This window comes from Cololabis saira, unplaced genomic scaffold (genome assembly GCF_033807715.1).
Source record: "Cololabis saira isolate AMF1-May2022 unplaced genomic scaffold, fColSai1.1 scf075, whole genome shotgun sequence".
NCBI classification, from domain to species: domain Eukaryota; kingdom Metazoa; phylum Chordata; class Actinopteri; order Beloniformes; family Belonidae; genus Cololabis; species Cololabis saira.
In genome coordinates, this window is record NW_026906239.1 from 60,001 (window position 1) to 80,569 (window position 20,569).

Here is a 20,569-nt window from a genome sequence, read left to right on the forward strand (position 1 = left end):
AACCAACAACAAGTGTTGCTGATCTCTTGCGTGCTTGCTGATTGGGTAACGTACTGCGTCACGCATCGCGTCACTTCCTGGTGTTGCGGTCTGTTGTTGCTGCACGGCGTGCGGGCACAGATCTCTCCCGACTTTTTTTGTCTTAAACTTAGACTGTTTTCTGGTAAAATAGCACTATATCTGGTACATTACTGTCTTTATTTCAACACTCGCTCATTTTCTCTTCCGTAACTTTCACTGTCACCAATCACCAATACATTTTCTGTCCGTTAGCCTCCGTTAGCATCTTAGCATGGGCTCTCCGTCTCCCACCGTTTCACCTCTTTGCTGCTCAGTGTGTGAAATGTTTAGTTATTCCTCTGCCTCCTTTAGTGAAGACGGTAAGTGCTTAAAATGTAGTTTATTTACAGGGCTGGAGGCGAGGCTCAGTCAGTTAGAGGTCCGGTTCTGCCAATTTGACCATAGTCCGATAGCCTCCTCAGCTAACCAGGCTAAGCTAGCGGCGGACCGGCCCATAGCAGCTGAGGCTAGCCGCTCCCCTGCAGCTCCCGAGCAGCCGGCCAGTCAGGACCGGTGGGTGACGGTTCGGGGGAAGCGTAGTAAAGGGCTCACGGAACACCACCACCCGCTTCACGTGTCTAACCGATTTTCCCCACTCAGCGACACACCCGTTGAGAAGCCGACCCTGGTGATAGGCGACTCCATAGTCAGACATGTGAAGCCGACTCCAGAGACCATAGTTAGGTGTATCCCGGGGGCCAGAGCGGGCGACATAGAAGCAAATTTGAAGCTACTGGCAAAGGGTAATCGTAAATATGGTAAAGTTATCATCCATGTCGGAGCTAACGACTCCCGTCTTCGCCAGTCGGAAGTAACCAGAATGAATATTGTCTCGGTGTGTAACTTCGCTAAATCCATGTCGGACTCCGTAGGTTTCTCTGGCCCCCTCCCCAATTTGACCAGTGATGACATGTTTAGTCGCATGCTCTCGCTCCGTCGCTGGTTGTATCGGTGGTGTTCAGAAAACGACGTGGCCTTTATTGACAACTGGGAAACGTTCTGGGGAAAGCCCGGTCTGATTAGAAGAGACGGCATTCATCCCACCCGGGATGGTGCTGCTCTTGTCTCTAGTAATTTGGCCTGTTTCATTAGACCCTCTCCCTGACATCGCAGGGTCCAGGCCAGGATGCAGAGCTGTAGTTTAACACACTTCTCTGCTGCTTCTCGAGGACCAACGCCTGCCAACAAAACTATAAGATTACATGATGTAACTGGTAACTCTAACCAGGTGCCTAGCAAAATAGAAGTAGTTGCAGTTCCCCGCCCTCCACTAGTTCACCAGGTGCGGCGTTATAGAGGCGTTAACCAAAATAATCTTGTAAAAATTAAAACCAATGCACATTTGGTACCAATAAGAGACCGAAAAATTAGATGCGGACTACTAAATATACGATCATTAAGCTCCAAGTCTCTGTTAGTAAACGATATAATCACAGAGAGCAGGACTGATGTTTTCTGCTTAACAGAAACATGGTTACAGGATGAAGAGTATGTTAGTTTGAATGAATCAACTCCGCCCGGCTACTTTAATCATCACATTCCTAGAAACACGGGCCGGGGCGGAGGAGTCGCAGCAATTTATAACTCCAGTCTCCAAACAAAAATTGAACCTAAGTGCAATCATAATACGTTTGAAAGCCTCACGCTTAGTCTGAAATTTCCGAGCTGGAAATCAGAGAAGCCAGTTGTGTTAGTGGTAGTGTATCGGCCCCCTGCTGGCGCTTATCTAGAGTTTTTGTCTGAATTTTCAGATTTCCTTTCTGGATTATTGATCAGTACAGATAAATTCATCATAGTGGGTGATTTTAATATTCATATGGATGTTGAAAGCGATAATCTTAAATTAGCTTTCAATTCTCTTCTAGAATCAATGGGTATCTCACAAAAAGTGGACGGGCCGACGCATTGTTTTGGTCATACTCTCGATCTCGTTCTCACCTACGGTGTTGAAACTGATGGTCTGTTGGTGTCACCTGTTAACTCCCTTTTATCCGACCATTATTTAATAACGTTGGAATTGAATGTTGTTGATGTTGAAGTGCAGGGCAGGAGGTATTATTTTAGCAGATGTTTGTCTGATGAAGCTATTGCTAAATTTAAGGAGACCGTTGCTCGTCTTGCGACAGTGGAAAATAGTGAAGCCTCTACTGAAGCAATAGAGGCCAGTGACCTGGGTTCTACCTCTGATGTTGATTCTCTTGTTAGTAACACTGCTGATCTGTTGCACTCAGCTTTAGATGAAGTTGCTCCTTTGAAAAGGAGGGTTTCTAGCCACAGGAGCTTAACTCCCTGGTACAATTCAGATATTCGCATGTTGAAACAAAGCGTGCGTAAAATGGAAAGGAAGTGGTACTCTTGTAGGTCTGTAGACTCTTATCGTGAATGGAAAGATATTCTAATAGTATATAAAAAAGCCATTCGCAAAGCAAGAACAGCTTATTATTCAACGTTGATAGAGGATAACAAAAGTAACCCACGTTTTCTGTTCAGCACTGTAGCCAGGCTGACAAAGAGTCACAGCTCTGTGGAGCCGTGTATTCCTGCAGCTCTCAGTAGTGAAGACTTTATGAGCTTCTTTAACAGTAAAATCACGAGAATTAGAGAAGAAATCAACCAGCCGGTTGTGGGCGTTTCTTCAGCTTTAGCGACTTCCCTAGGCTCTGACTTGTCTCTAGACTGTTTTGATCCTATAGACCTCCCTGAGCTGACCTCACTCGTTAATAGAGCTAAGTCTACCACATGTATGTTAGACCCCATCCCGACTCGACTATTCAAAAATGTTTTTTCTCTTATTGGTGTGACAATACTGGACCAAATCAACCTATCCCTAAGCTTAGGATATGTACCACAGGTTTTCAAAGTGGCAGTAATTAAACCTTTACTTAAAAAACCTTCCCTTGACCCAGACACCTTAGCTAATTATAGGCCAATTTCTAACCTTCCATTTGTATCTAAAATTCTGGAAAAGGCAGTTTCAAGCCAGTTATGTGACTATTTGTATAGAAATGATCTGTTTGAAGTCTTTCAGTCAGGGTTCAGAATGCATCATAGCACAGAGACAGCACTGGTTCGAGTTACGAATGACCTTCTTATGGCCTCAGATAAGGGATTAGTGTCCATATTGGTTTTACTGGACCTCAGTGCTGCTTTTGACACTGTTGACCATGGCATTTTACTGCACAGGTTAGAGCATGTTGTTGGGATTAAAGGGACAGCTCTACGTTGGTTTAAATCATATCTATCTGACAGGTTCCAGTTTGTTCATGTACATGAGGTTTCTTCAGAACAGTCGAGGGTCTGTTATGGTGTTCCGCAGGGTTCAGTGCTAGGGCCAGTCTTGTTCAGTTTATACATGCAGCCGTTGGGAAGTATAATCCAGAATCACGGCATACACTTTCATTGTTATGCTGATGATACGCAGCTCTACTTGTCTATGAAGCCGGATGAAACAGAACCGTTAGTTAAACTTCAGGCATGTCTTAGGGACATCAAGGACTGGATGTCCAGAAATTTCTTGCTTCTAAATTCAGATAAAACAGAGGTTATCATTCTTGGTCCAGAGCATCTTAGGAAGGGATTAGATGGTGTTGCGATGGCTTCCAGTGCAACTGTGAGAAACCTTGGTGTTGTTTTCGATCAGGATTTGTCGTTTAAACCATATGTTAATCAGGTTTGTAAAATAGCGTTTTTCCATCTCCGTAATATTGCAAAAATTAGGAAAATCCTCTCGCAGAGGGATGCAGAGAAACTAGTTCATGCGTTTGTATCTTCTAGACTGGATTACTGTAATGTGTTGTTAGCAGGATGTCCAAGTAATTTGCTGAATAGGCTCCAGCTGATCCAAAATGCAGCAGCACGAGTACTGACAGGAATTCGCAGGAGAGACCACGTCTCTCCAGTGTTAGCGTCGCTCCATTGGCTACCTGTAAAATTCAGAATTCAATTTAAAATTTTATTACTTGCATATAAAGCCCAAAACGGCTTAGCTCCGCAGTATTTACAAGATTTGATAGTACCTTATGTTCCTGGCCGAGCTCTCCGCTCCCAGGGTGCAGGTTTACTCGTAGTTCCTAGAGTATCTAAATGTAGATTTGGAGGGCGGGCGTTCTGCTATCAGGCACCATTACTTTGGAACCAACTTCCAATCTGGGTTAAGGAGGCTGACACCACCTCCACCTTTAAAACTAAACTTAAAACCTTTCTGTTTAGTAAAGCTTATAGTTAGTGTTAAGTAAACCTCTAGCTGGTGTTGGTAAATCTCTAGGTAGTGTAAACTTTAGTGTGTTAGAGTCAGTAGTCATTGTCGCAGCTATAGAACAAAACTATAATAGTTAGTCTCAAATATAGCTTCGCGGTAGATATGCTGCTATAGGCTTATGCTGCAGGGGGGCACCGACATGATCCGCTGGGCGGTGCCTCTCACCCTTCTTCTCCTCTCCTTTTCCCTGCCTCTCTTCTCCATTACCATTTTTATTTATTATAAATATCTCATAGCTATCATTTTTGTCCATTGTTCCTGTAGTTTCTTGTGCCGGCCCCCCTTTTTTCTCTTTTGTGTATGTTTGCAGGCCGGAGCCTCAGGAGCTGCGTTCTGGCCTGTGTTCCCGGCCCTCCCCCCCCCTCTGGTCATCCCATTGCTTCTTCCACCTGCCTACGTGGATGTCTGCTGTTGCTGCTTCCGCCTGCCTGCACCCCCCCCCCCTCTGGTCATCCCGCTGCTGCTTCCACATGACTGTTGTGTGCTGCTGATGCCCCCCCCCCCCTCTGGTCATCCCGCTGCTGCTTCCACATGACTGTTGTGTGCTGCTGACGCCCCCCCCCCCCCCACCTCTGGTCATCCCGCTGCTGCTTCCACCTGCCTGCTGTGTGCTGTCGACGTCCCTGACTCCCCCAGTCTGGCCTTCGGCAGGAGGGTCCCCCCTTATGAGCCTGGTCCTGCTCAAGGTTTCTTCCCTCCTAAAGGGGAGTTTTTCCTTGCCACTGTTTGGCTTAAGGCTTTTCTCCCACTAAGGGAGTTTTTACCTGCCATTGTTTATATAATAATTGCTCGGGGGTTTATGTTTATGTTTATGTTTATGTTTATGTTTATGTTCATGTTCTGGATCTCTGGAAAGCGTCTAGAGACAACATCTGTTGTATTAGACGCTATATAAATAAAATTGAATTGAATTGAATTGAATTGAATTAACCATGTGCAAAACACTTTAGGACGTGAGCTGTCGCTGTTACCACGTTGAAATATGTGTGGCTAGATTAAGCAAGACCGTTCTCTGCTGGTTGAAAAAGCTTACAGCACCTGGTATTCCCAGTCGGTCTCCCATCCAAGTACTAACCAGGCCCGACCCTGCTTAGCTTCCGAGATCAGACTAGATCGGGCTCATCCAGGCTGGTATGGCCGTAAGCAGAAGCTGCAGCTTGAAATACCTCTGATATGGAGTTGAAGATAAGTCATAGAATATAAGTCATTGATTTGTTGGTTTTATTTGTTGGAGTTAAAGTGTCTTAACCATGTGCAAAACACTTTAGGACGTGAGCTGTCGCTCTTACCACGTTGAAATATGTGTGGGTAGATTAAGCGAGAGCGCTCTCTGCTGGTTGAAAAAGCTTACAGCACCTGGCATTCCCAGGCGGTCTCCCATCCAAGTACTAACCAGGCCCTACCCTGCTTAGCTTCCGAGATCAGACGAGATCGGGCGCATCCAGGCTGGTATGGCCGTAAGCTGAAGCTGCAGCTTGAAATACTTCTTATATGGAGTTGAAGATAAGTATATAATACAAGTCATTGATTTGTTGGTGATAATAATTTAGAAGCGCTTATTTGTTGGAGTTAAAGTGCCTTAACCATGTGCAAAACACTTTAGGACGTGAGCTGTCGCTCTTACCACGTTGAAATATGTGTGGGTAGATTAAGCGAGAGCGCTCTCTGCTGGTTGAAAAAGCTTACAGCACCTGGTATTCCCAGGCGGTCTCCCATCCAAGTACTAACCAGGCCCGACCCTGCTTAGCTTCCGAGATCAGACGAGATCGGGCGCATCCAGGCTGGTATGGCTGTAAGCAGAAGCTGCAGCTTGAAATACCTCTTATATGGAGTTGAAGATAAGTCATAGCATATAAGTCATTGATTTGTTGGTTTTATTTGTTGGAGTTAAAGTGCCTTAACCATGTGCAAAACCCTTTAGGACGTGAGCTGTCGCTGTTACCACGTTGAAATATGTGTGGGTAGATTAAGCGAGAGCGCTCTCTGCTGGTTGAAAAAGCTTACAGCACCTGATATTCCCAGGCGGTCTCCCATCCAAGTACTAACCAGGCCCGACCCTGCTTAGCTTCCGAGATCAGACGAGATCGGGCGCATCCAGGCTGGTATGGCCGTAAGCTGACGCTGCAGCTTGAAATACCTCTTATATGGAGTTGAAGATAAGTCATAGAATATAAGTCATTGATTTGTTGGTTTTATTTGTTGGAGGTAAAGTGCCTTAACCATGTGCAAAACACTTTAGGACGTGAGCTGTCGCTGTTACCACGTTGAAATATGTGTGGGTAGATTAAGCGAGAGCGCTCTCTGCTGGTTGAAAAAGCTTACAGCACCTGATATTCCCAGGCGGTCTCCCATCCAAGTACTAACCAGGCCCGACCCTGCTTAGCTTCCGAGATCAGACGAGATCGGGCGCATCCAGGCTGGTATGGCCGTAAGCTGAAGCTGCAGCTTGAAATACCTCTTATATGGAGTTGAAGATAAGTCATATAATATAAGTCATTGATTTGTTGGTGATAATAATTTAGAAGCGCTTATTTGTTGGAGTTAAAGTGCCTTAACCATGTGAAAAACACTTTTGGACGTGAGCTGTCGCTGTTACCATGTTGAAATATGTGTGGGTAGATTAAGCGAGAGCGCTCTCTGCTGGTTGAAAAAGCTTACAGCACCTGGTATTCCCAGGCGGTCTCCCATCCAAGTACTAACCAGGCCCGACCCTGCTTAGCTTCCGAGATCAGACGAGATCGGGCGCATCCATGCTGGTATGGCCGTAAGCAGAAGCTGCAGCTTGAAATACCTCTTATATGGAGTTGAAGATAAGTCATAGAATATAAGTCATTGATTTGTTGGTTTTATTTGTTGGAGTTAAAGTGCCTTAACCATGTGCAAAACACTTTTGGACGTGAGCTGTCGCTCTTACCACGTTGAAATATGTGTGGGTAGATTAAGCGAGAGCGCTCTCTGCTGGTTGAAAAAGCTTACAGCACCTGGTATTCCCAGGCGGTCTCCCATCCAGGTACTAACCAGGCCCTACCCTGCTTAGCTTCCGAGATCAGACGAGATCGGGCGCATCCAGGCTGGTATGGCCATAAGCTGAAGCTGCAGCTTGAAATACTTCTTATATGGAGTTGAAGATAAGTCATATAATACAAGTCATTGATTTGTTGGTGATAATAATTTAGAAGCGCTTATTTGTTGGAGTTAAAGTGCCTTAACCATGTGCAAAACACTTTAGGACGTGAGCTGTCGCTGTTACCACGTTGAAATATGTGTAGGTAGATTAAGCGAGAGCGCTCTCTGCTGGTTGAAAATGCTTACAGCACCTGGTATTCCGAGGCGGTCTCCCATCCAAGTACTAACCGGGCCCGACCCTGCTTAGCTTCCGAGATCAGACGAGATCGGGCGCATCCAGGCTGGTATGGCCGTAAGCTGAAGTTGCAGCTTGAAATACCTCTTATATGGAGTTGAAGATAAGTCATATAATATAAGTCATTGATTTGTTGGTGATAATAATTTAGAAGCACTTATTTGTTGGAGTTAAAGTGCCTTAACCATGTGCAAAACACTTTAGGACATGAGCTGTCGCTGTTACCACGTTGAAATATGTGTGGGTAGATTAAGCGAGAGCGCTCTCTGCTGGTTGAAAAAGCTTACAGCACCTGGTATTCCCAGGCGGTCTCCCATCCAAGTACTAACCAGGCCCGACCCTGCTTAGCTTCCGAGATCAGGGGCCTGTACTACGAAGCGGGATTTGGGGTTAGCGAGGTAACTTCAGGTTTAACCCTGGGTTTTCAGGACTACGACGGTGGTTCACTTCTTATCGGGGCACATCGCCATGGTAACTTATGCTGAACCGCTAACCGGCTCCGGAGCAGGTTATGTTCGAGATACAGATCGCCGGGTGTAAAAGCACCGCCCACTGACCAATCAGCTCTCTTGGAAAATGGCATGCCCTTTCGAAGAGAATCCAGTGGAGCTTGGTGCGTGGATCGTGAGAGGATCCCTCCGAACAGAACGCGTATTCAGGGCCACCAAAACCCCTTTGCTTTCCCTGTATGAACGATCCAAAAAAATCAAAAAAAAAGGAAAAAAGGAAAAAAAGAAAAAAGAGGTGGAGGAGAAAATAAAAAATAAATCAATCAATGAATAAATAAAACAAATCATCACCCAAAATCCGATGTACAGTCAATCCAAAACTAATACCAATTAAATAAATAAATCAAGAAGAAATCAAAAAGAAGATGCATTTGTAAGGGGATAGCAAAAAAGGGATTTTCAATTTCGTCCCTCGAACATTCTGAGAAGTCACTTTAAAATACTAAACACCCCCCTCCTGAAAAAATAAAAAATAAAATAAAATAAATAAAAAAACCCAATTCTTTGGTACAGCATCAGCACAAGTTATCGGTCAACAACAATAGTTATAGAACCAATATATACAGGACTGTCTCAGAAAATTAGAATATTGTGATTTTCTGTAATGCAAACACAAAAACAAAAAAATGTCATACATTTTGGATTCATTACAAATCAACTGAAATATTGCAAGCCTTTTATTATTTTAATATTGCTGATCATGGTTTACAGTTTAAGATTAAGATTCCCAGAATATTCAAATATATGTTTATATCCCTATGAATTTACACATTTATACAGTCAGCGATCTTTTGCCAGCTGTCTTTCCTGCATTTTGCAGCTGCAACTGTGTTGCTTTTTGCCTGTATTATATGCCTATACTCATCATATTTCCGTAAAATTATAGTTTGCTCTTCGCTACTGAAATAAGCGGCTCTGACAGCGGACTTCTCCATGCTTGCGATTGGTCATGCGCTGAAAACACCGCCCCTTTTATGTGCACGCGCTCATATCAAGATTGGAGAAACCTGGGTTGATATACCGAGTTGATAACCACTGTCGTGTGACCGCTTAGCGTGATTGCAATTGTCCCGCTTAGTGAATCTGGATAAGGAAAAGATATCCTGGATATGTTGAACTTGCTTCGTAGTACAGGCCCCAGACGAGATCGGGTGCATCCAGGCTGGTATGGCCGTAAGCAGAAGCTGCAGCTTGAAATACCTCTTATATGGAGTTGAAGATAAGTCATAGAATATAAGTCATTGATTTGTTGGTTTTATTTGTTGGAGTTAAAGTGCCTTAACCATGTGCAAAACACTTTAGGACGTGAGCTGTTGCTGTTACCACGTTGAAATATGTGTGGCTAGATTAAGCAAGACCGTTCTCTGCTGGTTGAAAATGCTTACAGCACCTGGTATTCCCAGTCGGTCTCCCATCCAAGTACTAACCAGGCCCGACCCTGCTTAGCTTCCGAGATCAGACGAGATCGGGCTCATCCAGGCTGGTATGGCCGTAAGCAGAAGCTGCAGCTTGAAATACCTCTGATATGGAGTTGAAGATAAGTCATAGAATATAAGTCATTGATTTGTTGGTTTTATTTGTTGGAGTTAAAGTGTCTTAACCATGTGCAAAACACTTTAGGACGTGAGCTGTCGCTCTTACCACGTTGAAATATGTGTGGGTAGATTAAGCGAGAGCGCTCTCTGCTGGTTGAAAAAGCTTACAGCACCTGGCATTCCCAGGCGGTCTCCCATCCAAGTACTAACCAGGCCCGACCCTGCTTAGCTTCCGAGATCAGACGAGATCGGGCGCATCCAGGCTGGTATGGCCGTAAGCTGAAGCTGCAGCTTGAAATACTTCTTATATGGAGTTGAAGATAAGTATATAATACAAGTCATTGATTTGTTGGTGATAATAATTTAGAAGCGCTTATTTGTTGGAGTTAAAGTGCCTTAACCATGTGCAAAACACTTTAGGACGTGAGCTGTCGCTCTTACCACGTTGAAATATGTGTGGGTAGATTAAGCGAGAGCGCTCTCTGCTGGTTGAAAAAGCTTACAGCACCTGGTATTCCCAGGCGGTCTCCCATCCAAGTACTAACCAGGCCCGACCCTGCTTAGCTTCCGAGATCAGACGAGATCGGGCGCATCCAGGCTGGTATGGCTGTAAGCAGAAGCTGCAGCTTGAAATACCTCTTATATGGAGTTGAAGATAAGTCATAGCATATAAGTCATTGATTTGTTGGTTTTATTTGTTGGAGTTAAAGTGCCTTAACCATGTGCAAAACCCTTTAGGACGTGAGCTGTCGCTGTTACCACGTTGAAATATGTGTGGGTAGATTAAGCGAGAGCGCTCTCTGCTGGTTGAAAAAGCTTACAGCACCTGATATTCCCAGGCGGTCTCCCATCCAAGTACTAACCAGGCCCGACCCTGCTTAGCTTCCGAGATCAGACGAGATCGGGCGCATCCAGGCTGGTATGGCCGTAAGCTGATGCTGCAGCTTGAAATACCTCTTATATGGAGTTGAAGATAAGTCATAGAATATAAGTCATTGATTTGTTGGTTTTATTTGTTGGAGGTAAAGTGCCTTAACCATGTGCAAAACACTTTAGGACGTGAGCTGTCGCTGTTACCACGTTGAAATATGTGTGGGTAGATTAAGCGAGAGCGCTCTCTGCTGGTTGAAAAAGCTTACAGCACCTGATATTCCCAGGCGGTCTCCCATCCAAGTACTAACCAGGCCCGACCCTGCTTAGCTTCCAAGATCAGACGAGATCGGGCGCATCCAGGCTGGTATGGCCGTAAGCTGAAGCTGCAGCTTGAAATACCTCTTATATGGAGTTGAAGATAAGTCATATAATATAAGTCATTGATTTGTTGGTGATAATAATTTAGAAGCGCTTATTTGTTGGAGTTAAAGTGCCTTAACCATGTGAAAAACACTTTTGGACGTGAGCTGTCGCTGTTACCATGTTGAAATATGTGTGGGTAGATTAAGCGAGAGCGCTCTCTGCTGGTTGAAAAAGCTTACAGCACCTGGTATTCCCAGGCGGTCTCCCATCCAAGTACTAACCAGGCCCGACCCTGCTTAGCTTCCGAGATCAGACGAGATCGGGCGCATCCATGCTGGTATGGCCGTAAGCAGAAGCTGCAGCTTGAAATACCTCTTATATGGAGTTGAAGATAAGTCATAGAATATAAGTCATTGATTTGTTGGTTTTATTTGTTGGAGTTAAAGTGCCTTAACCATGTGCAAAACACTTTTGGACGTGAGCTGTCGCTCTTACCACGTTGAAATATGTGTGGGTAGATTAAGCGAGAGCGCTCTCTGCTGGTTGAAAAAGCTTACAGCACCTGGTATTCCCAGGCGGTCTCCCATCCAGGTACTAACCAGGCCCTACCCTGCTTAGCTTCCGAGATCAGACGAGATCGGGCGCATCCAGGCTGGTATGGCCATAAGCTGAAGCTGCAGCTTGAAATACTTTTTATATGGAGTTGAAGATAAGTCATATAATACAAGTCATTGATTTGTTGGTGATAATAATTTAGAAGCGCTTATTTGTTGGAGTTAAAGTGCCTTAACCATGTGCAAAACACTTTAGGACGTGAGTTGTCGCTGTTACCACGTTGAAATATGTGTAGGTAGATTAAGCGAGAGCGCTCTCTGCTGGTTGAAAATGCTTACAGCACCTGGTATTCCGAGGCGGTCTCCCATCCAAGTACTAACCGGGCCCGACCCTGCTTAGCTTCCGAGATCAGATGAGATCGGGCGCATCCAGGCTGGTATGGCCGTAAGCTGAAGTTGCAGCTTGAAATACCTCTTATATGGAGTTGAAGATAAGTCATATAATATAAGTCATTGATTTGTTGGTGATAATAATTTAGAAGCACTTATTTGTTGGAGTTAAAGTGCCTTAACCATGTGCAAAACACTTTAGGACATGAGCTGTCGCTGTTACCACGTTGAAATATGTGTGGGTAGATTAAGCGAGAGCGCTCTCTGCTGGTTGAAAAAGCTTACAGCACCTGGTATTCCCAGGCGGTCTCCCATCCAAGTACTAACCAGGCCCGACCCTGCTTAGCTTCCGAGATCAGGGGCCTGTACTACGAAGCGGGATTTGGGGTTAGCGAGGTAACTTCAGGTTTAACCCTGGGTTTTCAGGACTACGACGGTGGTTCACTTCTTATCGGGGCACATCGCCATGGTAACTTATGCTGAACCGCTAACCGGCTCCGGAGCAGGTTATGTTCGAGATACAGATCGCCGGGTGTAAAAGCACCGCCCACTGACCAATCAGCTCTCTTGGAAAATGGCATGCCCTTTCGAAGAGAATCCAGTGGAGCTTGGTGCGTGGATCGTGAGAGGATCCCTCCGAACAGAACGCGTATTCAGGGCCACCAAAACCCCTTTGCTTTCCCTGTATGAACGATCCAAAAAAATCAAAAAAAAAGGAAAAAAGGAAAAAAAGAAAAAAGAGGTGGAGGAGAAAATAAAAAATAAATCAATCAATGAATAAATAAAACAAATCATCACCCAAAATCCGATGTACAGTCAATCCAAAACTAATACCAATTAAATAAATAAATCAAGAAGAAATCAAAAAGAAGATGCATTTGTAAGGGGATAGCAAAAAAGGGATTTTCAATTTCGTCCCTCGAACATTCTGAGAAGTCACTTTAAAATACTAAACACCCCCCTCCTGAAAAAATAAAAAATAAAATAAAATAAATAAAAAAACCCAATTCTTTGGTACAGCATCAGCACAAGTTATCGGTCAACAACAATAGTTATAGAACCAATATATACAGGACTGTCTCAGAAAATTAGAATATTGTGATTTTCTGTAATGCAAACACAAAAACAAAAAAATGTCATACATTTTGGATTCATTACAAATCAACTGAAATATTGCAAGCCTTTTATTATTTTAATATTGCTGATCATGGTTTACAGTTTAAGATTAAGATTCCCAGAATATTCAAATATATGTTTATATCCCTATGAATTTACACATTTATACAGTCAGCGATCTTTTGCCAGCTGTCTTTCCTGCATTTTGCAGCTGCAACTGTGTTGCTTTTTGCCTGTATTATATGCCTATACTCATCATATTTCCGTAAAATTATAGTTTGCTCTTCGCTACTGAAATAAGCGGCTCTGACAGCGGACTTCTCCATGCTTGCGATTGGTCATGCGCTGAAAACACCGCCCCTTTTATGTGCACGCGCTCATATCCAGATTGGAGAAACCTGGGTTGATATACCGAGTTGATAACCACTGTCGTGTGACCGCTTAGCGTGATTGCAATTGTCCCGCTTAGTGAATCTGGATAAGGAAAAGATATCCTGGATATGTTGAACTTGCTTCGTAGTACAGGCCCCAGACGAGATCGGGTGCATCCAGGCTGGTATGGCCGTAAGCAGAAGCTGCAGCTTGAAATACCTCTTATATGGAGTTGAAGATAAGTCATAGAATATAAGTCATTGATTTGTTGGTTTTATTTGTTGGAGTTAAAGTGCCTTAACCATGTGCAAAACACTTTAGGACGTGAGCTGTTGCTGTTACCACGTTGAAATATGTGTGGGTAGATTAAGCGAGAGCGCTCTCTGCTGGTTGAAAATGCTTACAGCACCTGGTATTCCCAGGCGGTCTCCCATCCAAGTACTAACCAGGCCCGACCCTGCTTAGCTTCCGAGATCAGACGAGATCGGGCGCATCCAGGCTGGTATGGCCGTAAGCGGAAGCTGCTGCTTGAAATACCTCTTATATGGAGTTGAAGATAAGTCATATAATATAAGTCATTGATTTGTTGGTGATAATAATTTAGAAGCGTTTATTTGTTGGAGTTAAAGTGCCTTAACCATGTGCAAAACACTTTAGGACGTGAGCTGTCGCTGTTACCACGTTGAAATATGTGTGGGTAGATTAAGCGAGAGCGCTCTCCGCTGGTTGAAAATGCTTACAGCACCTGGTATTCCGAGGCAGTCTCCCATCCAAGTACTAACCAGGCCCGAACCTGCTTAGCTTCCGAGATCAGACGAGATCAGGCGCATCCAGGCTGGTATGGCCGTAAGCAGAATCTGCTGCTTGAAATACCTCTTATATGGAGTTGAAGATAAGTCATAGAATATAAGTCATTGATTTGTTGGTTTTATTTGTTGGAGTTAAAGTGCCTTAACCATGTGCAAAACACTTTAGGACGTGAGCTGTCGCTCTTTCCACGTTGAAATATGTGTGGGTAGATTAAGCGAGAGCGCTCTCTGCTGGTTGAAAATGCTTACAGCACCTGGTATTCCCAGGCGGTCTCCCATCCAAGTACTAACCAGGCCCGACCCTGCTTAGCTTCCGAGATCAGACGAGATCGGGCACATCCAGGCTGGTATGGCCGTAATCTGAAGCTGCAGCTTGAAATACTTCTTATATGGAGTTGAAGATAAGTATATAATACAAGTCATTGATTTGTTGGTGATAATAATTTAGAAGCGCTTATTTGTTGGAGTTAAAGTGCCTTAACCATGTGCAAAATACTTTAGGACGTGAGCTGTCGCTCTTACCACGTTGAAATATGTGTGGGTAGATTAAGCGAGAGCGCTCTCTGCTGGTTGAAAAAGCTTACAGCACCTGGTATTCCCAGGCGGTCTCCCATCCAAGTACTAACCAGGCCCGACCCTGCTTAGCTTCCGAGATCAGACGAGATCGGGCGCATCCAGGCTGGTATGGCCGTAAGCTGAAGCTGCAGCTTGAAATACTTCTTATATGGAGTTGAAGATAAGTATATAATACAAGTCATTGATTTGTTGGTGATAATAATTTAGAAGCGCTTATTTGTTGGAGTTAAAGTGCCTTAACCATGTGAAAAACACTTTAGGACGTGAGCTGTCGCTGTTACCACGTTGAAATATGTGTGGGTAGATTAAGCGAGAGCGCTCTCTGCTGGTTGAAAAAGCTTACAGCACCTGGTATTCCCAGGCGGTCTCCCATCCAAGTACTAACCAGGCCCGACCCTGCTTAGCTTCCGAGATCAGACGAGATCGGGCGCATCCAGGCTGGTATGGCTGTAAGCAGAAGCTGCAGCTTGAAATACCTCTTATATGGAGTTGAAGATAAGTCATAGCATATAAGTCATTGATTTGTTGGTTTTATTTGTTGGAGTTAAAGTGCCTTAACCATGTGCAAAACCCTTTAGGACGTGAGCTGTCGCTGTTACCACGTTGAAATATGTGTGGGTAGATTAAGCGAGAGCGCTCTCTGCTGGTTGAAAAAGCTTACAGCACCTGATATTCCCAGGCGGTCTCCCATCCAAGTACTAACCAGGCCCGACCCTGCTTAGCTTCCGAGATCAGACGAGATCGGGCGCATCCAGGCTGGTATGGCCGTAAGCTGAAGCTGCAGCTTGAAATACCTCTTATATGGAGTTGAAGATAAGTCATAGAATATAAGTCATTGATTTGTTGGTTTTATTTGTTGGAGTTAAAGTGCCTTAACCATGTGCAAAACACTTTAGGACGTGAGCTGTCGCTGTTACCACGTTGAAATATGTGTGGGTAGATTAAGCGAGAGCGCTCTCTGCTGGTTGAAAAAGCTTACAGCACCTGATATTCCCAGGCGGTCTCCCATCCAAGTACTAACCAGGCCCGACCCTGCTTAGCTTCCGAGATCAGACGAGATCGGGCGCATCCAGGCTGGTATGGCCGTAAGCTGAAGCTGCAGCTTGAAATACCTCTTATATGGAGTTGAAGATAAGTCATATAATATAAGTCATTGATTTGTTGGTGATAATAATTTAGAAGCGCTTATTTGTTGGAGTTAAAGTGCCTTAACCATGTGCAAAACACTTTAGGACGTGAGCTGTCGCTGTTACCACGTTGAAATATGTGTGGGTAGATTAAGCGAGAGCGCTCTCTGCTGGTTGAAAATGCTTACAGCACCTGGTATTCCCAGGCGGTCTCCCATCCAAGTACTAACCAGGCCCGACCCTGCTTAGCTTCCGAGATCAGACAAGATCAGGCGCATCCAGGCTGGTATGGCCGTAAGCAGAAGCTGCTGCTTGAAATACCTCTTATATGGAGTTGAAGATAAGTCATATAATATAAGTCATTGATTTGTTGGTGATAATAATTTAGAAGCGCTTATTTGTTGGAGTTAAAGTGCCTTAACCATATGAAAAACACTTTTGGACGTGAGCTGTCGCTGTTACCACGTTGAAATATGTGTGGGTAGATTAAGCGAGAGCGCTCTCTGCTGGTTGAAAAAGCTTACAGCACCTGGTATTCCCAGGCGGTCTCCCATCCTGGTACTAACCAGGCCCTACCCTGCTTAGCTTCCGAGATCAGACGAGATCGGGCGCATCCAGGCTGGTATGGCCGTAAGCTGAAGCTGCAGCTTGAAATACTTCTTATATGGAGTTGAAGATAAGTCATATAATACAAGTCATTGATTTGTTGGTGATAATAATTTAGAAGCGCTTATTTGTTGGAGTTAAAGTGCCTTAACCATGTGCAAAACACTTTAGGACGTGAGCTGTCGCTGTTACCACGTTGAAATATGTGTAGGTAGATTAAGCGAGAGCGCTCTCTGCTGGTTGAAAATGCTTACAGCACCTGGTATTCCGAGGCGGTCTCCCATCCAAGTACTAACCGGGCCCGACCCTGCTTAGCTTCCGAGATCAGACGAGATCGGGCGCATCCAGGCTGGTATGGCCGTAAGCTGAAGTTGCAGCTTGAAATACCTCTTATATAGAGTTGAAGATAAGTCATATAATATAAGTCATTGATTTGTTGGTGATAATAATTTAGAAGCACTTATTTGTTGGAGTTAAAGTGCCTTAACCATGTGCAAAACACTTTAGGACATGAGCTGTCGCTGTTACCACGTTGAAATATGTGTGGGTAGATTAAGCGAGAGCGCTGTCTGCTGGTTGAAAAAGCTTACAGCACCTGGTATTCCCAGGCGGTCTCCCATCCAAGTACTAACCAGGCCCGACCCTGCTTAGCTTCCGAGATCAGGGGCCTGTACTACGAAGCGGGATTTGGGGTTAGCGAGGTAACTTCAGGTTTAACCCTGGGTTTTCAGGACTACGACGGTGGTTCACTTCTTATCGGGGCACATCGCCATGGTAACTTATGCTGAACCGCTAACCTGCTCCGGAGCAGGTTATGTTCGAGATACAGATCGCCGGGTGTAAAAGCACCGCCCACTGACCAATCAGCTCTCTTGGAAAATGGCATGCCCTTTCGAAGAGAATCCAGTGGAGCTTGGTGCGCGGATCGTGAGAGGATCCCTCCGAACAGAACGCGTATTCAGGGCCACCAAAACCCCTTTGCTTTCCCTGTATGAACGATCCAAAAAAATCAAAAAAAAAGGAAAAAAGGAAAAAAAGAAAAAAGAGGTGGAGGAGAAAATAAAAAATAAATCAATCAATGAATAAATAAAACAAATCATCACCCAAAATCCGATGTACAGTCAATCCAAAACTAATACCAATTAAATAAATAAATCAAGAAGAAATCAAAAAGAAGATGCATTTGTAAGGGGATAGCAAAAAAGGGATTTTCAATTTCGTCCCTCGAACATTCTGAGAAGTCACTTTAAAATACTAAACACCCCCCTCCTGAAAAAATAAAAAATAAAATAAAATAAATAAAAAAACCCAATTCTTTGGTACAGCATCAGCACAAGTTATCGGTCAACAACAATAGTTATAGAACCAATATATACAGGACTGTCTCAGAAAATTAGAATATTGTGATTTTCTGTAATGCAAACACAAAAACAAAAAAATGTCATACATTCTGGATTCATTACAAATCAACTGAAATATTGCAAGCCTTTTATTATTTTAATATTGCTGATCATGGTTTACAGTTTAAGATTAAGATTCCCAGAATATTCAAATATATGTTTATATCCCTATGAATTTACACATTTATACAGTCAGCGATCTTTTGCCAGCTGTCTTTCCTGCATTTTGCAGCTGCAACTGTGTTGCTTTTTGCCTGTATTATATGCCTATACTCATCATATTTCCGTAAAATTATAGTTTGCTCTTCGCTACTGAAATAAGCGGCTCTGACAGCGGACTTCTCCATGCTTGCGATTGGTCATGCGCTGAAAACACCGCCCCTTTTATGTGCACGCGCTCATATCCAGATTGGAGAAACCTGGGTTGATATACCGAGTTGATAACCACTGTCGTGTGACCGCTTAGCGTGATTGCAATTGTCCCGCTTAGTGAATCTGGATAAGGAAAAGATATCCTGGATATGTTGAACTTGCTTCGTAGTACAGGCCCCAGACGAGATCGGGTGCATCCAGGCTGGTATGGCCGTAAGCAGTTTTTCAATTTTTTTTTTATCTATATAGCGTCTAATACAACAGAGTTGTCTCTAGACGCTTTACAGAGACCCATACCCAGAACATGACCCCCGAGCAGTTATTACATAAACAATGGCAGGTAAAAACTCCCCTAGTGGGAGAAAAACCTTAAGCCAAACAGTGGCAAGGAAAAACTCCCCTTTAGGAGGGAAGAAACCTTGAGCAGGACCAGGCTCATCAGGGGGGACCCTCCTGCCGAGGGCCAGACTGGTGGGTCAGGGACGGCAACAGCACAGCAGGCAGGTGGAAGCAGCAACGGGATGACCGGGGGTGGGGACCGCAGGCCAGCACACAGCTCCCGAAGCTCCGGCCCAATCAGCAAGTCCCAGGTTAGGGTGCAGGGTCAGGAAAAGACTTGTGCTCCGTAATGCAAGCTACAAGCCACCCACGGCCACCTGCAGGACAAAAGAGAGAAAAGGGAGGAGAAGGGGGGGCCAACAACGGGATGACCAGGGGTGGGGACCGCAGGCCAGCACGCAGCTCCCGAAGCTCCGGCCCAATCATCAAGTCCCAGGTTGGGGTGCAGGGTCGGGGAAAGGTTGAGAAGGGGCAGGGCCAGGGAGAGGAGTCTTGAGGGACGAACATTCTCCCCCGCCCAAAAGGGGCCGTTACCCTGCCCCCCTCACTCCCACACTGCAGGTTCCGGTGTCCGGCAAAGGATGCTGCAACATGGACAAAAGAGAGAAAAGGGAGGAGAAGGGGGGGCCAGCACAAGAAACCACAGGAGCGACTCTGACACACTAAAGTTTACACTACCTAGAGATTTACCAACACCAGCTAGAGGTTTACTAAACACTAACTATAGACTTTACTAAACAGAAAGGTTTTAAGTTTAGTTTTAAAGGTGGAGGTGGTGTCAGCCTCCTTAACCCAGATTGGAAGTTGGTTCCATAGTAGTGGCGCCTGATAGCAGAACGCCCGCCCTCCAAATCTACATTTAGATACTCTAGGAACTACGAGTAAACCTGCACTCTGAGAACGGAGAGCTCTGACAGGAACATAAGGCACTATCAGGTCTTGCAAATAATGCGGAGCTAAGCCGTTTTGGGCTTTATACGCAAGTAATAAAATTTTAAATTGGATTCTGAATTTTACGGGTAACCAATGGAGCGACGCTAACACTGGAGAGACGTGGTCTCTCCTGCTAATTCCTGTCAGTACTCGTGCTGCTGCATTTTGGATCAGCTGGAGCCTATTCAGCAAATTACTTGGACATCCTGCTAACAACACATTACAGTAATCTAGTCTAGAAGATACAAACGCATGAACTAGTTTTTCTGCATCACTCTGTGAGAGGATTTTCCTAATCTTTGCAATATTACGGAGATGGAAAAAGGCTATTTTACAAACCTGATTGACATATGGTTTAAACGACAAATCCTGATCGAAAATAACACCAAGATTTCTCACAGTTGCACTGGAAGCCATCGCAACACCATCTAATCCCTTCCTAGGATGCTCTGGACCAAGAATGATAACCTCTGTTTTATCTGAATTTAGAAGCAGGAAATTTCTGGACATCCAGTCCTTGATGTCCCTAAGACATGCCTGAAGTTTAACTAACGGTTCTGTTTCATCCGGCTTCATAGACAAATAGAGCTGCGTATCATCAGCATAACAATGAAATTGTATGCCGTGATTCTGGATTATACTTCCCAACGGCTGCATGTATAAACTGAACAAGATTGGCCCTAGCACTGAACCCTGCGGAACACCATAACAGACCCTTGACTGTTCTGAAGAAACCTCATGTACATGAACAAACTGGAACCTGTCAGATAGGTATGATTTAAACCAACATAGAGCTGTCCCTTTAATCCCAACAACATGCTCTAACCTGTGCAGTAAAATGCCATGATCTATAGTGTCAAAAGCAGCACTGAGGTCCAGTAGAACCAGTATGGACACTAATCCCTTATCTGAGGCCATAAGGAGGTCATTTGTGACTCGAACAAGTGCTGTCTCTGTGCTATGATGCATTCTGAACCCTGACTGAAAGACTTCAAACAGATCATTTCTATACAAAT

At 44.5% G+C, this 20,569-nt stretch overlaps 26 non-coding genes across 26 annotated transcripts; all 26 read right to left on the reverse strand.

Annotated features, from left to right (window-relative positions):
• Nucleotides 1-5,344: 5,344 nt before the first annotated feature.
• LOC133437171 (5S ribosomal RNA) lies at nt 5,345-5,463 on the reverse strand. The gene has a single exon (XR_009780650.1). It is a non-coding gene; the product is annotated as a 5S ribosomal RNA (ribosomal RNA).
• A 199-nt stretch (nt 5,464-5,662) lies between these two features.
• On the reverse strand, nt 5,663-5,781 carry LOC133437006 (5S ribosomal RNA). The gene has a single exon (XR_009780494.1). It is a non-coding gene; the product is annotated as a 5S ribosomal RNA (ribosomal RNA).
• Nucleotides 5,782-5,997: 216 nt separating this feature from the next.
• LOC133437220 (5S ribosomal RNA) lies at nt 5,998-6,116 on the reverse strand. Its single transcript, XR_009780685.1, has one exon. It is a non-coding gene; the product is annotated as a 5S ribosomal RNA (ribosomal RNA).
• A 199-nt stretch (nt 6,117-6,315) lies between these two features.
• On the reverse strand, nt 6,316-6,434 carry LOC133437018 (5S ribosomal RNA). Its single transcript, XR_009780505.1, has one exon. It is a non-coding gene; the product is annotated as a 5S ribosomal RNA (ribosomal RNA).
• A 199-nt stretch (nt 6,435-6,633) lies between these two features.
• On the reverse strand, nt 6,634-6,752 carry LOC133437019 (5S ribosomal RNA). The gene has a single exon (XR_009780506.1). It is a non-coding gene; the product is annotated as a 5S ribosomal RNA (ribosomal RNA).
• Nucleotides 6,753-6,969: 217 nt separating this feature from the next.
• LOC133437053 (5S ribosomal RNA) lies at nt 6,970-7,088 on the reverse strand. Its single transcript, XR_009780537.1, has one exon. It is a non-coding gene; the product is annotated as a 5S ribosomal RNA (ribosomal RNA).
• A 199-nt stretch (nt 7,089-7,287) lies between these two features.
• LOC133437010 (5S ribosomal RNA) lies at nt 7,288-7,406 on the reverse strand. Its single transcript, XR_009780498.1, has one exon. It is a non-coding gene; the product is annotated as a 5S ribosomal RNA (ribosomal RNA).
• Nucleotides 7,407-7,623: 217 nt separating this feature from the next.
• LOC133437075 (5S ribosomal RNA) lies at nt 7,624-7,742 on the reverse strand. Its single transcript, XR_009780558.1, has one exon. It is a non-coding gene; the product is annotated as a 5S ribosomal RNA (ribosomal RNA).
• A 1,824-nt stretch (nt 7,743-9,566) lies between these two features.
• Nucleotides 9,567-9,685, reverse strand: LOC133437125 (5S ribosomal RNA). The gene has a single exon (XR_009780607.1). It is a non-coding gene; the product is annotated as a 5S ribosomal RNA (ribosomal RNA).
• Nucleotides 9,686-9,884: 199 nt separating this feature from the next.
• On the reverse strand, nt 9,885-10,003 carry LOC133437016 (5S ribosomal RNA). The gene has a single exon (XR_009780503.1). It is a non-coding gene; the product is annotated as a 5S ribosomal RNA (ribosomal RNA).
• A 216-nt stretch (nt 10,004-10,219) lies between these two features.
• Nucleotides 10,220-10,338, reverse strand: LOC133437221 (5S ribosomal RNA). Its single transcript, XR_009780686.1, has one exon. It is a non-coding gene; the product is annotated as a 5S ribosomal RNA (ribosomal RNA).
• A 199-nt stretch (nt 10,339-10,537) lies between these two features.
• On the reverse strand, nt 10,538-10,656 carry LOC133437020 (5S ribosomal RNA). The gene has a single exon (XR_009780507.1). It is a non-coding gene; the product is annotated as a 5S ribosomal RNA (ribosomal RNA).
• A 199-nt stretch (nt 10,657-10,855) lies between these two features.
• On the reverse strand, nt 10,856-10,974 carry LOC133437087 (5S ribosomal RNA). Its single transcript, XR_009780570.1, has one exon. It is a non-coding gene; the product is annotated as a 5S ribosomal RNA (ribosomal RNA).
• A 217-nt stretch (nt 10,975-11,191) lies between these two features.
• LOC133437054 (5S ribosomal RNA) lies at nt 11,192-11,310 on the reverse strand. The gene has a single exon (XR_009780538.1). It is a non-coding gene; the product is annotated as a 5S ribosomal RNA (ribosomal RNA).
• A 199-nt stretch (nt 11,311-11,509) lies between these two features.
• On the reverse strand, nt 11,510-11,628 carry LOC133437013 (5S ribosomal RNA). Its single transcript, XR_009780500.1, has one exon. It is a non-coding gene; the product is annotated as a 5S ribosomal RNA (ribosomal RNA).
• A 217-nt stretch (nt 11,629-11,845) lies between these two features.
• LOC133437042 (5S ribosomal RNA) lies at nt 11,846-11,964 on the reverse strand. Its single transcript, XR_009780528.1, has one exon. It is a non-coding gene; the product is annotated as a 5S ribosomal RNA (ribosomal RNA).
• A 1,824-nt stretch (nt 11,965-13,788) lies between these two features.
• LOC133436997 (5S ribosomal RNA) lies at nt 13,789-13,907 on the reverse strand. Its single transcript, XR_009780485.1, has one exon. It is a non-coding gene; the product is annotated as a 5S ribosomal RNA (ribosomal RNA).
• A 217-nt stretch (nt 13,908-14,124) lies between these two features.
• Nucleotides 14,125-14,243, reverse strand: LOC133437106 (5S ribosomal RNA). Its single transcript, XR_009780589.1, has one exon. It is a non-coding gene; the product is annotated as a 5S ribosomal RNA (ribosomal RNA).
• A 199-nt stretch (nt 14,244-14,442) lies between these two features.
• On the reverse strand, nt 14,443-14,561 carry LOC133437100 (5S ribosomal RNA). The gene has a single exon (XR_009780583.1). It is a non-coding gene; the product is annotated as a 5S ribosomal RNA (ribosomal RNA).
• A 216-nt stretch (nt 14,562-14,777) lies between these two features.
• On the reverse strand, nt 14,778-14,896 carry LOC133437199 (5S ribosomal RNA). Its single transcript, XR_009780666.1, has one exon. It is a non-coding gene; the product is annotated as a 5S ribosomal RNA (ribosomal RNA).
• Nucleotides 14,897-15,112: 216 nt separating this feature from the next.
• LOC133437222 (5S ribosomal RNA) lies at nt 15,113-15,231 on the reverse strand. Its single transcript, XR_009780687.1, has one exon. It is a non-coding gene; the product is annotated as a 5S ribosomal RNA (ribosomal RNA).
• A 199-nt stretch (nt 15,232-15,430) lies between these two features.
• On the reverse strand, nt 15,431-15,549 carry LOC133437021 (5S ribosomal RNA). Its single transcript, XR_009780508.1, has one exon. It is a non-coding gene; the product is annotated as a 5S ribosomal RNA (ribosomal RNA).
• Nucleotides 15,550-15,748: 199 nt separating this feature from the next.
• LOC133437022 (5S ribosomal RNA) lies at nt 15,749-15,867 on the reverse strand. The gene has a single exon (XR_009780509.1). It is a non-coding gene; the product is annotated as a 5S ribosomal RNA (ribosomal RNA).
• Nucleotides 15,868-16,084: 217 nt separating this feature from the next.
• Nucleotides 16,085-16,203, reverse strand: LOC133437124 (5S ribosomal RNA). The gene has a single exon (XR_009780606.1). It is a non-coding gene; the product is annotated as a 5S ribosomal RNA (ribosomal RNA).
• A 217-nt stretch (nt 16,204-16,420) lies between these two features.
• Nucleotides 16,421-16,539, reverse strand: LOC133437035 (5S ribosomal RNA). Its single transcript, XR_009780521.1, has one exon. It is a non-coding gene; the product is annotated as a 5S ribosomal RNA (ribosomal RNA).
• Nucleotides 16,540-16,756: 217 nt separating this feature from the next.
• Nucleotides 16,757-16,875, reverse strand: LOC133437076 (5S ribosomal RNA). Its single transcript, XR_009780559.1, has one exon. It is a non-coding gene; the product is annotated as a 5S ribosomal RNA (ribosomal RNA).
• Between the last annotated feature and the right edge of the window lie 3,694 nt (nt 16,876-20,569).